Raw genomic sequence first — 16,897 nt, forward strand, 5'->3', positions numbered from 1 at the left:
CCCCCTGCCTACAGGATATGAAGTGTGGCCCTCTACAGGTCTCCATTTTATCATCTCTGTGACAGAATAACATGTCTTTTTTGAAATGGATTAATGTGAGCATCAAATGAACTAATGTTTAAAAAGTGCCTGGCACAATACTTGCAAGCGTTAGTGCCCTGGAATTATCAGTTCCCTTTTCTGTCCACCTCACGCCTGCTTGTGTTGTCCCTCTTTTTATACATTGTGAATTGTGCACTGCACATTGTACCAGGACGAGGAGATAGAATGGTGGAAGTGAAATACACGTACTGTGTGCACTGACTGTATAGCAAAATGTGTGGAGGAGACTGTAATACTTGCCATGTGAGCATCAATGCTAAATCTTGCTATGCTGACCCCTGAGGTTCCCTGGAGGCCCAGTGTGGCCTGGATTGCTGATACAGGCATGAAAAGAATTGTGCAGCTTAGTACAAAACAGCTAGCTCATGTCACCTGATTTTGCACAGATTCAGAGCACCACACATATTCCATCTGATTTGTGCTTAGTATAGATAAAGAGAAAAAAAAGTCTGAAAACAAAACCCACCTGCTAAATCAGCTCTTTTGAGGTTCCAGCCAAGGGTGCACATAAATGAATCTGTACTTGCCTAGGCAGTTTCTACTGTGATATCTTTCAGCAACACCATCTCAGCATCTAGCAGAGGCACATCTGTATCTGACACCGTGAGGACAGAGGGGCCCATAAAAGCGATGAAATGACCATGATTCAGCTGCTCACTGCAACTGCTGCTTGAAAGAAAAATAAATTAGCTAAGCTACCTCATGTTTTTCTCAGTATGACACCACATACAGTCACGTATTTGACAAATGCTTTTTAGGCATCTACTATGTGATCACAAAGCTTCATGTTGATCAACAACCAATCTGAGAAATCCTCTTGTTCTCAGAACCAGTAAGATGTGCAGAGAGACCGAAGCACATGAAAAGCATAATGGCTTAGCAAAATATGTATTGAACAGTGGCAACCAGATGCTGTGAAGATGAGTCAGAGTATATAGAAATTGGAAAATGATTTATTGGCACAGAGTTGCTACAGAGGTGGGATCTATGAGGATCACTGGGTAATGTGGGCCATGGGTGATGGCACATAGGACATTGGAAGAAGATGGAGGGGTGAGGGCCAGAATGACATATTAAAGAAATAAGCAACAGTGTATCTTGATTTTCTTTTGCACAAAGCGAATTATCACAGTCTTCAGGAGGGTTTAACTGATCACAACAATGTGATCAAAATGTCAGCAGGCTGATCCCCACCTGGAGACTCCAGGTCCCCTTCTAAGTCATGTGTCTTATCAGAATTCTTTAAGTCATGCACAGTATATGATATCTCCCAGCTACTGTGAGAAAGTCTTTCTGACACTTCGTCGTCTTTAGAGACTACACCTCAGGGCCACAGTAATCTCCTTTTTGATTAACTCAGTCAACTCATTAGTAATCTAACTGTAGGGGTAATAATCCTTCAGATTTACTGGCCCTAACCACAGTCAGATGGAGGGGACTTCATGGGGCATGGACACCACAGGGTAGGAATCTTAGAGGTCATGTTAGCATTTGGCTTGAGGTCAGACAAAAAGTCCTCAACAAAGAATCCCCTTCATGGTTAGCTGTCATTACCCTGTATGTATTTGTTTGCCCTGTGTGGAAGAGAGTTGCAATACTTTGGACTAAGATTCTAGAATTGGATCACTTAGGTTCAAATCCTGACTCTACTTCATAGCTGTGTAACCTTGGGTAAGCAACTTAACCTCTCTGATGGCAACAAGGAGGAGTTCTCTTGAAGGCTTTTTATTTATCCTCTGCAGATAATATTAAGTAAATTTCAATTTGAAAGTAACTTCAAATGTGACCATTTAATACAGATAATTTTGGAGAAATCTTCTTGTTTTCTTGTTGTGGTTTCTTTTCCTTGGGAATTACGTCAAGAAGATCAAGTATCAGCTTGTTTATTAATAGCAAATATTGCAGTTAGACTAAAAAAAGTAATGGTCTAATCTTATTCTGTATTAAAGACCACAAAATATTCCAGTGTTTTAGACACTAATAGACCCTGGTTTGCTAAATTAAATTAAGCAGTTCAACCTATAAGAATTAAGCCCCTGCTTCTAAAGAGCAAGTCTGCAGAGTAACTAAGCCAATAAAAAGGCAGCCTTCTCTCCTTACATGGGAAGGATGGAGCAGTGTGGAATACATCCCCTTCTTCGGATGTCTGTAAAGAGGGGTGGCTAGACCATAGTTATAGGCCGGTGCAAACTTAGGTGGGCATCTTGCTGCTTTTGAAGATATTATTGATCCTGGATCAATTCTTTGTTTCCTCCAATTAATGACATTATCTCATCCTCCGGGGTCACAATCTTCACATGCGTCAAAATCATAGGGTTTCAAAGAAGAAACCTGACTGTGACTATGTGACCCAGCCCAGGCCTGGCTGCCTGCCACTGCAAAAGCCAGTCCTGGAGAGGCAGGTGCTGATGTAAAGGAAAGTGGTTATTTGCAATGCTGGCCATCTGGAAGATGGGTGACTCATGTCTCAAAGCCCATCTCCACCTCTCATTGGGACAGAGGTTTTTGTAAGGATAGAGAAGAGACAAAACAGAGAGATCAAGGGAGGGGGTTGGAAATTTCTCTACGTGCAAATGAGCGCAGTCTGGTCTCATAAGGCAGGTGATGGTCCTGTGTGCATCATCATCTTGGCTTCACGTCATCCTGGCTCCACGTCATCCTGGCTCCATGGCTGAAGGTCAGCAAATCTTCCAGAGCTGGTTTGCTTGAAGGTTGGAGCTGTATCTTTTGAAGTTAGTTCCTAGGATTCTTACACAAATGTGTTTTTCATCTACAAACCACACACTAGTCAGAGTCAGCACTTACAGAAACAATATCAAAAGAATGGTGAGGTGGGTTATAGTTTTTCACTGTTACATTTTTCCACTGTTACAAATGGGTCCTGACTGGGGGACCACGGTTGTGTACTGGGAAGGCAGACCTACATGCTTGTCACTGCATGCTTGTCTGACTAGTACATTGGTTTTTCCATTTGTGAGAGTGTAACTTTAAATGCTCAATGGGATGAGTCTACATAGGAATGCTACAAATAATTCAGCTAGGCCAATGTACTCTAATGTGAAACCCATGGAAACTGCAAGGTAGCAGCTGTTTTCCTAAGGCTTGGAAGTGAGTAGGTCTAGACTATATTGGTCCTCAGTCCTTGATATGCAGGGTGTCATACACAGAGCATCTGGTGAGGTGGGGCTGATTTTAGGTATAAGGTAGATATCTGGTCTTGACCGCATACTCTGAAAAATGCTCCTCTAAAAGATAGCAGGCAAATATTGTGGCTATAATTATCTAGGCAAAGATCATTGGGGCCTAGGCTACAGCGATGTTGGGGAAAGGGTGGGGGGTGCTGGAGGCATTTTCGGTGTTTTTTAGCTTACACTCTCCTGAGGCAATGAAACTTGTGTCATTCGGAATAGATATTTAGCAGAAAAATTTTTCTCCCCCTCAGTCTGGGCTCTGAGAGCCTGCATTTTATCATTTAGACAAAGAACACCAGCGGATTCTATAATACAAGGTAACAACATAATGCAACTAAATGACACAATAACAGCTCCCTTAACATAAATTTGTAGTATTTCTTATATCTATGTTCAGCAGGAAAGAAAAGTCACTGAACTCACAGAAAAACTTCTAACCTAGCTTACAAAATAACAACAACTGAAGAAATATACATCAACCACAAGAATAAGAAATTAGTTTATTTTTAAATGACAGTATTTTTATTCATTAACTAGAGGGAATTAGATAGCCTCTTAGTCATTCTTATTATTTTTATTAGCAGTAAAATTTCTCCCTTGAGAAGTCTTTGAAGCGGTTGGAAAGTTTAGAATGGAAAAAACATAAAAGTGAGAAATAATTGATACAGATTCTTTCCTGGTGGTGATAAGCATTGTGAAGACTCCAGTGTGCACCCTCTGGCTCCTGAAGAATAAGTTTGAAGTTTCTCTCCACAGGAGGGCGCTTTTCTCCCAGAGCAGTGATTTTCACCCTTGTGCCGTGGCAGGCACACTGGTGAGCCACAGGAATTTTTATACCAGACCTGACTGACCTCTTTTCCTTTAGATTGTCAAACAAAAAATGACAACAGCCAACACAACAATCCTATTCCGGAATCCATTTCCCTCCGGGGTCAAGGAGTCAAAATCATATAGTTTTTGTCAGATCATCAAAAATATACGTTTTGGTGTGCCGCACAATTTTAGTCATTAGTTTATATGTGTCTTGAGATGAACAAGGTTAAAACCACTGTCCTAGAGGGTGGAGTTGCTCAGTGTTGTGGAGGCCTGGCTATATCATACGTCTGAGGGTGGGTGGACTGGGAGATTCATCACAGAACATCTGATAGACCATTCGCCAGCCTGCTGCTTCTGGAAGCAGTCCTTTCTGAAGTCTCATTGGTTGGCAATGCCATGTGTGAAGGGCAGTGACTGAGAAAGTCTGGGGAACGTGATGCTTGACTCAGAGCTGCCTTGTGTAACTTGAACCTAGCTAGGTTACCTCCTTGTACCTCACTTTCTGCCACTTAAAATTAAAGCAGTTAGGTCAGATGAGACCTAAAGACCCTTCCATCTCTGCCATTTTATTTTCCTGTCATTTAAATCTAAAGTTTAAATGTGGGAAATCAGAGTAATCAAGAATTCGAATATCCAAGTATTAGAATGAAAGCCCAAAATTCATCTGTAATCTTGTTTCTGCCTACCCAGTCAGCTCATTTCTAGGCATGCTTCTTCTTGCTCAACATATTCTCCCAAGTTCCAGCTTTTCTCCAATACAAAGTCATTGTATATTCCATTTCCTCCTTCTGTAAGGCTCTTGCACAGGCATTTCCTGGCTATCCTTTGTAAAAAATGTCACTTTCTCAGGGAGGCTCTCCTGACTCAATCTAAATTGGACTCTCAGTAAGTACTCCTTTTATAACAATGCATTCTTTTCCTTTACACTGACGCTGAAGTTTAACATATATATGTGTGTGTTTTATTTGTTAAGTGTGTTTATTCTTCAGAAGACTGTAGGCTCCTCTAGGACAGAGATAGTGCCCACTGTGTTCAATACTGAACTTCTGCCTAGAACTTGAAACAGTGATCCATCTTAAATAGATGTCAAGTGAATAAATGAGTGAATCAATTAATTACTGTGATGCTTTTCTCCACTCCAACATCTGAAACAAAGCATCCCAATCCATTTAAGGCATGAGATGTACACCTTCTGTCTTTTATCACAGCTCATAGGGTGTCTGGGAGCTCACTTCCCTTGATACGTCCATCCAGTCCTAGACCTCCCTGTGGTTTATGCATGGCGGGCGTCCCTTCTTCTTTTAACTCCCAGGGATTAAAAAAGGAGGTGTTCCTCTTCTATGTTCTCCTTATGTAGGCCATTAAAAAAAAGATTCTCTGTTGTACAGTCTTTCTATCATTGCTGCAACAAATTATCACAAACTTGGTGGCAAAAACAACAAAGAATTATTACCTTATAGTTCTTGGGTCAACAGTACAAAATGGATCTCGATAGGCTGAAATTGAGGTGTCAGTAGGGCTGTGTTCCTTCTGGAAACTCATGAAGAGAACCCATTTATTTGCCTTTTTCCAGCTTCCAGAAGCTGCCTGCAATCCTTGGATCCAGGCCCTCTTCTTTCATCTTCAAAGCCAGCGAAGGCAGGTTGAACCCTTCTCAGGCTGAATCCTTCTGACGTCCACTTCTGTAGTTATACCCTACGTAAGGTGACATCCACCAGTCCCAGGGACCATGGCATGGACTTCTCTTTCTGAGGGGTAAGGCGACATTATTCTACATACCGCAACTGCACTGTCTCCCATTCTACCCTGTAGCACAGCATATTCACACCTGACTAAACCATCCACATCCTCACTTCTACCCCTTCCCTTCTCTCCGTTGTAAGAATTTCACAAGAATATTACTCTAGCACTAAGGAGGCTATGCAATGGCCATTTGTATTTGACATATTTGACTTTCACAGTTATAACTATTTGCTAAAAAACTGGAAAGTCCATTGCATTTTGCATAATGATTTTTCTGAGGCATGCATTTTAATCACTAGCCTTGTAAATAAGAGTCTAAATGAGAGAGTGGACCTAATCTTCTCTACATTCAATGTCTACATTTAATATAGCTCTTTCAAATACTTATTGTAATGTTATATGGCAACAATTGTATTCCGTAGTGCGGCCTTGTTTGTAGCATTTCAGAAAATCTATTATTTATAAAGACCAAAGTTATAGTGAACAAAAAATATAACTATCTTTGCCTAATAAATACCAACATACATTAATTAGGGTTTATTATATATAATGCACATTTGACCTTATCATCTATTATCACAGCAACCCTGTTGGAAAAGTTTTGCAGGCAGGAAACAGAGGCTCAGAGGCCATCTGGAGTTCACCAAATGCCAAAGATGTAGTAAAGGGTGGAGCCAGGATTGGAAATGGTTTGGGAAAACAATCAAGTTCTTTCCACTTCCCCAAATATCCAAATGCATTCATGTGGGTTCCTTTTGTTCATCTTGTCATATAAAATCACTGCAGCTTCCAGGTGGCAGAAGCTCCAGCTCAGCAGATTGGGTCCTAATTAAGGCCTATTGTGCAGTTGACACTCTTCCTGTGAAAGCCCAGATAAAGGCCTCAGACAACAGCAAAACCTGCCCACACATCAGACAACAGGGTCTTTTCTTTTTTCTTTTACAGAAAAAGGGATTTCACATCTTTGCAAACTATTATTTTCTCAGGACACCAAGATGGGGAAGAATAGAATATAGGAAATAGTTCTAATATTAGTTGAGCATCAGTTTAGAATTAAAAAGAAAGCATTGAAAAAAAAAAGACATCTTTATAGCACAAAGGGTAGGGTGGTTACCTGAGTAAGTAGCTGAGCTCAATCTCGGTCAAGGAATGGTGGAATCTAATTAGCATTGGCGTCACTGAGGCCCCACAAACGACACGCGAGGATGCGGCTACGTGTGCTTGGTGGGGCGCCAACACTGACCAGTCACTGCCTGATGGTTCACCCTTTCCATGAAAGCCAAAGAACAAATTCACTTCACACACGAAATTGTCCAAAAGTATCCATTCTTCTAGCTAGTTCCCAGTCAATCATTAAAGTATAATTTTCCAAAGGTTAAAAAACATAACCAGCTAATAAGTATAAAATGAGCACCTGTCAAAGATTTTAAACACTGAAAAAAAAAAAAAACCCAGCAAGAAACCAGTTTCAAATGAGCTGGAGGAATATAGAGATTTACAGACAATGTGATGAAGAACTGTAAGGATAACACCGCAGTGTTGGACAAAAAAAGTTAGTTAATATCCAACAGGGCACTCAAGTGTTAATTCCAAGGGTGTTTTTCCAACTGTAAGGAACTATTTTCACCTCTGTTGGACACAAATGTGTAAGTTAACCCCTCACCTAGGGCAGGGCTTCTCAGACTGGCTGGCGCTATGCATTGTGGGATGAAACGCTTCGTTGTGGGGCTGCCCTGTGCCTTGTAGGATGGTGCGAGCGCCCCTATCCAGTGGCACATCCCCCGCAGTCAGGACAATCAAACATGTTTCCAGATGTCATGTGGCTACTGAGGGTCCAGTAGTGCTGCTTTAACGACATCACAACTTGTCAAAATATGTACAAAAGTTGCAAATGGGCAAAAGAGATCACTGGGTCTTCTTTCAGCTCTCACCGAGCTCTTACCTTTGAGTGTCTTTTGACTGGGCTATTTTACTTAAGTCTCCAGGCAGGGATTCTGGATCAGGAACAGTTTCGTGGTACACACCCTCTACTGCTACACCCCACTGCTGATTTTCTGTTCAGTTCCGCTTCTCATTATGCTCCATCATCACCTGGGTAGGAAAAAAATCCTAATTTGACCATATGTTTGCAAATAATACCCATTTTTCAAGGGATGCTGTAAATTATGAGTAGCCATTTTTAGTCCACTCTTTTTAGATTTTAATTGTTTTATATTTAACCCTGCCTTACACATTTGTGTCAGAATGTGACAGTGGTAGGCAAGGACTATAATAAATTCAAAATTGGCCATTCACCTCTCCCTTATAGTGGTTCCATTTCCCAACAGGACTGTGCCCTCTCTAATTTCTCCATACTGAGTACGCGGAAAAGATTATGGACTTCGTGACCTTTGGTGATAGTAATGACAATGAAGACATAGGTTTACCAGTTCTTTATCTAAAACTCTCAAAGATAAGTGGCCTTCCAAATTCAGAATTTTTTAAATTTCAGGCAGCTGATATGGTTCCTATTACCAGACATTCCCAGCAACATCTGGGGCAGCATTCTGTAATCAAACAGTTTAACATTTCAGCAGCTAAGCAAATGGACATACACATCAAATGGGAATAAAAATCTATAAATAGCCTCACATCCTTTCAGTTTAGGCTTTGCTACTAAATGAGTTTGTGCCAAATGTATGAAAAAAGATTTTTGTTTTCAGACTTTTTAAAATATCAGGACTTTAAATTAGGGATTCTAGACGGAGCATAATAACAAAAACAGCAGCAGCAACAACAATATCTAACGGAGTATTTACTATGGGGAAGGCCCTGTGGAGTGGTACATGTGATTAGATCAATTCAACCTCCCACAATATACCAAGCACTTTTATTATCATCCCTGTTACACCGTGGAGTTTGAAGAGTTGGGCACTAGCCCAAGGTCATACAAGATTTAGACCTAGAGAATTTGTTCCACAGCCCAGGCTCCAAAGTCAGATTACAAATTGAAACCTAATGACTCGAGCCTCCATTCACTACTCAGACTTTTCCTTTTGTTCTGCCTGTCAGTAAGTCTCCAAACAGTGAGTCGGGGACATTTTATAAGTCAGTGAGGGGCAGGTTATTATGTTTTTTCTACATACCCTGGGTATTTTCAGGCAAATATGACTTGAGTACAATTGACTCATTCTCCTCAGATTCATGTGCTTCCCTTTTTAGGTCATTTAACTTACCTTAAAGCTTAAGGAATTATCAGGTATCTCATAAGCACAAATAGGACATTCAGTATGGTTAGAGAGAAAAGCTGGTAGGGAATATTTCAACTGTTTCCAAATACAACTCTTCTCCTGATACAGACTTAGGGAGAGTTATAACCCACATGGCACTTCCTTCTTTTCTTTTTTTTATTTAGATTTTTTTATTTTTATTTTTTAAATTTTATTGTTTTTCAAGTAAAGTTTTCTGCCTTTTCCCATGATCCCTCCCCACCACCCCAGCCATCCCTACCTCCCTCCCCTGTTTCCACCCCCCTTTGTTTTTGTCCATGTGTCCTTTATAGTTGTTCCTGTAAACCCTTAACCTTTTCCCCCCTTGCCCCCTCCCCTCTTCCCTGTGATTACTGTCTTTTTGTTCTTAATGTCAATGTCTTTGATTATATTTTGCTTGCTTGTTTTATTGATTAGGTTCCTGTTAAAGGTGACATCATATGGCATTTGTATTTCACAGCCTGGCTTATTTCACTTAGCATAATGCTCTTCAGTTCCATCTATGCTGTTACAAAGGGTAGGAGCTCCTTCTTTTTTTTCGCTGTGTAGAATTCCATGGAGAATGGCCATCATAAACAAAGCAACAAACAAGTGTTGCAGAGGTTGTGGAGAAAAGGGAACCCTAGTGCATGGTTGGTGGGAATGCAGACTGGTACAACCACTATGGAAAACAGTATGGAACTTGGTCAGAAAACTAGAAATGGAATTGCCTTTTGACCCGGCAATTCCACTGCTAGGATTACTTATATCCTAAGAACCCTGAAACACCAATTCAAAAGAACCTAGGCACCCCAGTGTTCATAGCAGCACAGTTTATAATTGCCAAGTGCTGGAAGCAAGCTAAGTGCCCATTAGTAAATGAATGGATCAAAAAACTGTGGTACATTTACACATAAAACTTTCATGAAATGCTTCCCAAATTATTTTATTCAAAATTTTATGTGAGGAAAGTCACCTGAAGGATTGACCAAAGACAACCCAATTAGGAGGAATAGAATGGCTAGAGCATGAGCCTTTTCTTTATGCTACATTTATAAGCAGGCTTCTTACATGTGTCATTTTGGGAATTACAAATATACATTTTGTCTATCACTATGCTCATAATTTTCAAGTGCTTATCAAATCAGTTGTGTTTTTTATTCTCAGTAAGTAATACATGAACATTACTTCTACAATTACAGTACTGTGTAATTCACCTCTATGATCCCCTTCAGTCTCTACTTTTAGGACTATCACAGTGTCCTCACATTGAGATTTATGAGTAGGTTATCATTTGTATCTAATGTGTGTCCTATGGACAGCATACAGCTGGATATTGTTTTTTAATCTAGTCTGACAAACTCTGCATTTTGATTAGAGTGCTTAATTCATTCACATTTTAAAAATAGCCTGACCGAGATATAATTCACATATATATTGTTCACCTTTTAGAGTGTGTAATTCAGTGTTTTTAGTACATTTACAAGGTTTTACAGCAATCAACACTATATTATTCTAGAATATTTCATCACCCCAGCCTAAGGCAACCAGTAACCTGACTTCCTTTTATATGATTTTGTAGTTCTGAATATTTCATGTAAATGAAGTTAAATGAGATGTGGCATTTTGTGTCTGTCTTCTTTCATTGAGCACATTTTTCAAGATTCAGCCATCCTGCCGCATGTGTAAGTACTGCATTCCTCTTATGGCCAAATGATATCACATGGATGAACCACGTTTTATGTATCCAATTACCAGTTCATGGACATTTGGGTTATTTCCACTACTTGTCTACTATACATGAGAATCATATAAACATTCATGTACAAGTTTTTATATGTGAAATTAGGTTTTTAATTCCATTGGGTATAGACCTAGTTGTGGAATTGATGGGTCATATGGTAACTCCGTGATTAACATTTTGAGGAAATGCTAAACTGTTTTTCACAGTGGATACAGCACTGCTGCACATTCCCATCAGCAATGTATGAATGTTTTTCCACACTCTCACCACCACATTATTATCCATATTTTTTATTGTAATCATCATAGGGTGTACGAAGTGGTATTTCACTGTGGTTTTGTTTGCATTTCCATGAGGACTAATGATGTTGAACATCTTTTCATGTGCTAATTGGCTGTTTGTCTTCTTTGGACAAAGGTCTATTCAAATCCTTTGTCTAACTACTAATTAGGTTATATGTCTTTTTATTGTTGATTGGTAAGAATTCATTAAATCAAGATACAAATCTTTTATCATACATAAGGTATGTAAATATTTTCCCGTTCTGTGGCTTGTCTCTTTACTTTTTTAAAGTTTTTTTTTCTTATTTTTATTAATTCCTTTTTTTCTTTTTATGTGTTGAGTGAGATCTTGGTGTCATATCTAAGAAATCAATCCATAATCCAAGGCCACAATGATTTATTCCTATGTTTTCTTTGAAGAATTTTACAGTTTATACTCTCAAATTTATTTCTCTAATATGCTTTGAGTTAAATCTTGTATATTATTTGTGGTAGGGGTCTGACTTCATCCATTTGTGGATATCTATTTTTCTTGGCACTGTTTGTTGAAAACACAACTCTTTCCCCACTGAATTTTCTGGGAACCTCTGTCAAAATCAATTGATCATAGTGTAAAGGATTGCTTGTGCATTTTCAGTTCCAATTTCAATGATCTATATTTATACCTGTAAGCCGATCCCACATATTTCGATTAATATAGCTCTGTAATGTTTTGAAATTGGAAAACGTTAATTCTCTAACTTTGTACTTCTTTTCAAAGATTGTTTTGACTATTCTGGGTTTCTAGAATTCCTGTATGAGTTTAGGATCCATTTGTCCATTTCTGCAAAATAAGGCAGTTGGCATTTTCATTTGGAGAGTACTGCCACTCTCAAATGTTTAATCTTCTAACCATGAACGTGGCTTATCATGCTAATTACTTAGTTCTTGTTTAATTTATTTAAAACTGTTTTACAATTTTCACCATGAAGTCTTGTGGTAATTAGTTCAATTTATTCCTAAATATTTATATTTTTGACAATAGTACAAGTAGAATTGCTTTCTTAATATTATTTTTGATCATTGAAAACTACCAGTTTTTGCCTCATATATCTGGGGCTCTGTTGACAGTTGCATATATGTACAACTATTATACTTGTCTAATGTTTGACCATATTATTACTATATATTCTTCTTTTTCTCTAGTGAAAATCCTTGTCTTACAGTCGATTTTATTTGCTATTAGTTTAGTCACTCCAACTCTCTTTGGGTACTGTTTACTTAAAATGCTTTTTTCTTCCTTTTCCTTTCAACTTGAGTGTTTGAATCTAAAGTGTTTCCCTTGTACATAGCATATAACTTAATATGATGTCACCTTTAAGTGGAACCTAATCAACAAAACAAAAAGAGCAAGCAAAATACAACTAGAGACATTTAAATTAAGAACAATCTGACAGTAACCAGAGGGGAGGTAGGAAAGGATAATGGGGCGGGGGGAAGGGGAGCAGGGGTTTCAGGAACAACAATAAAGGACACATGGACAAAACCAAGGCAAGGTGGAAGCAGGGGAGGGAGGTGGGGATGGCTGGGGTAGGACAGGAGTGGTGAGGGGTAAATGCAGACAACTGTACTTGAACAACAATAAAATAATGTTTAAAAATCATTGGGTTTTATTTAATTCATTCTGCCAATCTTTTGATCAGAAAATGTAGTCCATTTACATTACTGTAATTGGTAATAAAGTAAGCTTTGCATGCGTCACTTATCTATTTGTTTTTAGTGTGTCTTATCTCTTTCTTGATTTCCATTCTTCCATTACCACCATCTTTTGTGTCAAAGAGACATGTCCAAATTACCATTTTATTTTTCTTGCTTCTTTTTTTTTAAAGATTTTATTTATTTATTTTTAGACAGAGGGGGAGGTAGGGAGGAAGAGAAGGAGAGAAACATCAATGTGTGGTTTCTATCATGCACCTCCTACTGGGGACCTGGCCCACAACCCATGCATGTGCCCTGACTGGGAATTGAACTGGCAACCCTTTGGTTCACAGGCCAGTGCTCAATCCACTGAGTCACACCAGCCAGGGCAACTCTTGTTTCTTTTATTTTAAGTTTTTGAACAATTTTCTTATTGGTTGTCCTGTACTTAGAACTACCATTTTTCCTTAAAATGATATCAACTTAATTTAAAAGGTATATGAAAACTTTGTTTCATACAGTCAGTCCCTTCAACCCTCCTCTGTACTATTATATCATATTACAAATATACATTTACGTATTATAAACTCATTTTACTATTTTTGGCTATTACAGCAGTTGTCTTTTAAGTATGATAGGAAAAGAAACAAGTTACAAAAATTGCATGTATACTCTTTTATCTTTACATATGTATTTACCATTAGCAGTGCTGTTTATTTCCTCTTGTGGGTTAAAGTTGTTGTTTGCTCTTCGTTTCAGCCATAAGAACTTTATTATTTCTTGCAAGAAAGGTCTGCTAGTGGCAAATTCTTTTCAGTTTTGTCTTTTGTTTATCAGGGAACGTATTTCAACTTAATTTTTGTGCTAGATATGTGATTCTTGGTTGACAGTCTTTTTCTGTCATCACTTTAAATATATTATTCTACTGACTCTTACTGTCCATGATTTAAGAACTGGTATAGGATTAGTTAATCTTTTCTCTCTGCTTTTAAGATTCTATTTTTCCATTTTTGGCTTTGGCTTTTGACAGTTTGGCAGTGATACATATAGGTGCCCATCTCTTTGAGTTTATCCTACTTTGGAGTTTGTTGGGCTTATGGAGTATGCATATAAATGTTTCCCATCAAATTTGTGAGGTTTTCAGCCATTATTTCTTGTATTACTACTTATTATTGTATTATTTTCCACATGAGCAACTGTAAACCTACTAGTTGTATTTAATGGTTTCCCAAAGGTCCCTGAAGATCGCTCATGTTTCTGTTTCTTTTTCCTTCTGTTATTTCTATTCCATAATCTCAATAGATCTGTCTTCAAGCTCATTAATTTTTTCCTGTCATTTTAAATTTTCTGCTGACCTGCTCTAATAATTTTTCATTTCCGTTATTGTACTTTTCGACTCCAGAATGTTTATTTAGTTCATTTTTATAATTTTTTATCTATTGATATTGTTTATTTGGTAAGACATTGTTGTATTTTCCTTTAGTTTTTTTATGAATGCTGTTTTTTAGTTCTTTAAAAATGTAGCTGCTTCTCATTCACTGTCCCACTCCAGGGGAGGGTGCGAACACAGCTGCCCACTACCACAAACTGTGCTGTCTAGTTCCCCACATTGTGGGGATGATTCAGCGAGCAATGGGTAAACCTCACCCTGGGAAACCCACCTTGGTGATCATGATATCTCCCCTGCCAGGTAAATATTATAAAAGCTGTTTTGCCATCATTTTCTGCTAAGTCCCAAATGTGGACCTTCTCAGAAGAAGCTTCTGTTGCCTGATCTTCCCCCTCACCCCGTATTATGGGTCATGTGTTCCTGGTTTTCCTTTCCATGGCTCCAAATTGTTTTTGAAAACTAGTCTTTTTCTTTTGCTACTTCTATATTTACGTAATCCACCCTTTCCTAAGGTTTACTGTTGTCATCGTGTACTTATTTATGTAGTGACTTGACTGACCAGTTCAATGAAGTCTCTCTCACATTGTACATTTAAAGGTCACATGTATCTTTCACTCATTTTCATCCAGTAGCAGCATCTTGAAAAACTATGTTACAATAGTACAAGAATATTGACATTGATAATACATTCAAGATACAGAACATTTTATCACTACTCATTTCTTTCTAGTCTTCCACTCCCTCCTGAGTGTTTCACATCTACTAATCTGTTCACTATCTCTAAAATTGTATCACTTCAAAATGTTACAAAACTGAAATCATATGTATAAACCTTTGCAATTAGCTCTGTTTTAATTCCCTGGAAAATCATTCAAATTGTTGTAAACATTAGTAATTTGTTCCTTGTTATTGCTGAATAGTATTCCATAGTAACCCATCACTTGTTGAAGAATATGTTAGCTTTTTCCAGTTTTGGTTCTTACAAGGAAAGCTTCTGTAACAGTTACCAGTTTTGTAGAACTTAAGTTTGCATTATTCTGGGACAGATTCCCATGAGTATAATTGTTGGTTCATGCGGCAATTGCAAGCACTCTATAATAAACGGCCTCACTGCATCTCAGAGTAGATACACCACTTTCCATTCCCACCAGCGATGCATGAATGATGCATTTTCTCCTCATATTTGACAGCACCTAGTGGTGTCACTATTTTTTACTTTATCTATTCTGATAGGTAAGTGGTAGTGTTTTATTAGCAAATTTAATCTTCATTTCCCTTATAGCTAATGATGTTGGACATCTTAGTGTGTGCTTATTTGCCATCTGTATGCTTCAATCAGTAAAATATTTCTCCTTGCCTTTTGGGTATGTTCCAATTGGATTATTAGTTTTATTCCTGTTGAGTTATTATAGTTTCTAATATATTCTAGATATGTAGTTTGCAAATTTTTTTTCCAGTTTATAGCTGATCTTGTTTTGTTCTTCACATAGTTTCAGAAAGCTAAAGGTTTTCATTTTGATGCAGTTCAAGCCATCCATTTTACTTTTGTGCACTGAAGTTTTAGTGTCAGGTGTAAGAATTCCTTGCCTAGACTAGACCTGAAGATATTCTCCCATGTCATGTTTTCTAAAAGTTTTATAGCTTTACATTTAAGTTTGTATTTCATTTGGGGTTAATATTGGTGTAAGGTGTTAGGTTTGGCTGAGGTTATTTGTATTTTATTTTATTTTTTTGGTAGAGGGGAGAGGCGATTCATATCCAATGTTCCAGCATCATTTGTTGAAAAGTCTATCCTTGCTTCATCGAATTGCTTTTCTCACCTGTGTCAAATATCAGCTGGGTTTATTGCTTTAGATCTATATCTGGGTTCTTTGTTCAGTTCTGCAGATCTATGTGTCTATCTCTCTGCCAATAACACACTGTTGTAGTTACATAATGAGTCATTAATAGAGAAAAATATAATTCTTTCCACTTTATTCTTCCTGGCAAAGATTTTTTAACAATTCTAAAGCCTATGCTTTACATATAAATTTTAGAATAAGGTTTTTATTTGTCTACCAAGGTTTTTTTTTGGTAGGCAAAAAAACAGTATTTTTTCCAGAAATTGCATTAAATTTACATATCAAGTTGGAAAACTATCTGTATTATTGCTTCTTCCTCTTAGATCAGATAATTTCTATTTTTTTTACCAATTCACTTACTATTTTTCCTTCAACTATCTTCAACTGCCATGGCCCCAGATTTGTTGTTGGGTTTTGTTAGAATGAATCAGGACTCCCTTTAGTGCAGATATAATTTAGTCCCACTACTAATGCCATACCTTTATTTTTACTAAGACACACTTTTTGTACTATAAAATTTACTTTTTTTAATTTATAAAATTCAGTGGGGTACAACCATCATCACTATCCAATTCCACAAAATTTTTATCACCTCAGAAAGAAACGAGAAACCCCACATTACATATTAGTAACTCTATATTTTTCTCTCCTTCCAACCCCCGGTAACCATTTATTTTCTTAACACCTTATTTATTTTGGCCATTCTGGACATTTCATATAAATGAAATCATACCATGTGTGGCCTACTATGCCTGCCTTCTTCCATATAACATATTTGCAAGGTTCACCCATGTTGTAGCATATATCAAAATTTTATTCTTGTTAAGGCTGAATAATATTCCATCATATGTACATGCCACATTTGTACATTCATTCACCAGTTGA

The 16,897-nt window shown here is 37.8% G+C and overlaps 1 pseudogene; it reads right to left on the bottom strand.

Annotated features, from left to right (window-relative positions):
- Positions 1-14,331: 14,331 nt before the first annotated feature.
- Positions 14,332-14,479, bottom strand: LOC123809076 (annotated as a pseudogene).
- Positions 14,480-16,897: the final 2,418 nt, after the last annotated feature.

The sequence above is a fragment of the Phyllostomus hastatus genome, unplaced genomic scaffold, assembly GCF_019186645.2.
Source record: "Phyllostomus hastatus isolate PE091 unplaced genomic scaffold, TTU_PhHast_1.1 phas_scaffold_501, whole genome shotgun sequence".
Lineage (NCBI taxonomy): Eukaryota > Metazoa > Chordata > Mammalia > Chiroptera > Phyllostomidae > Phyllostomus > Phyllostomus hastatus.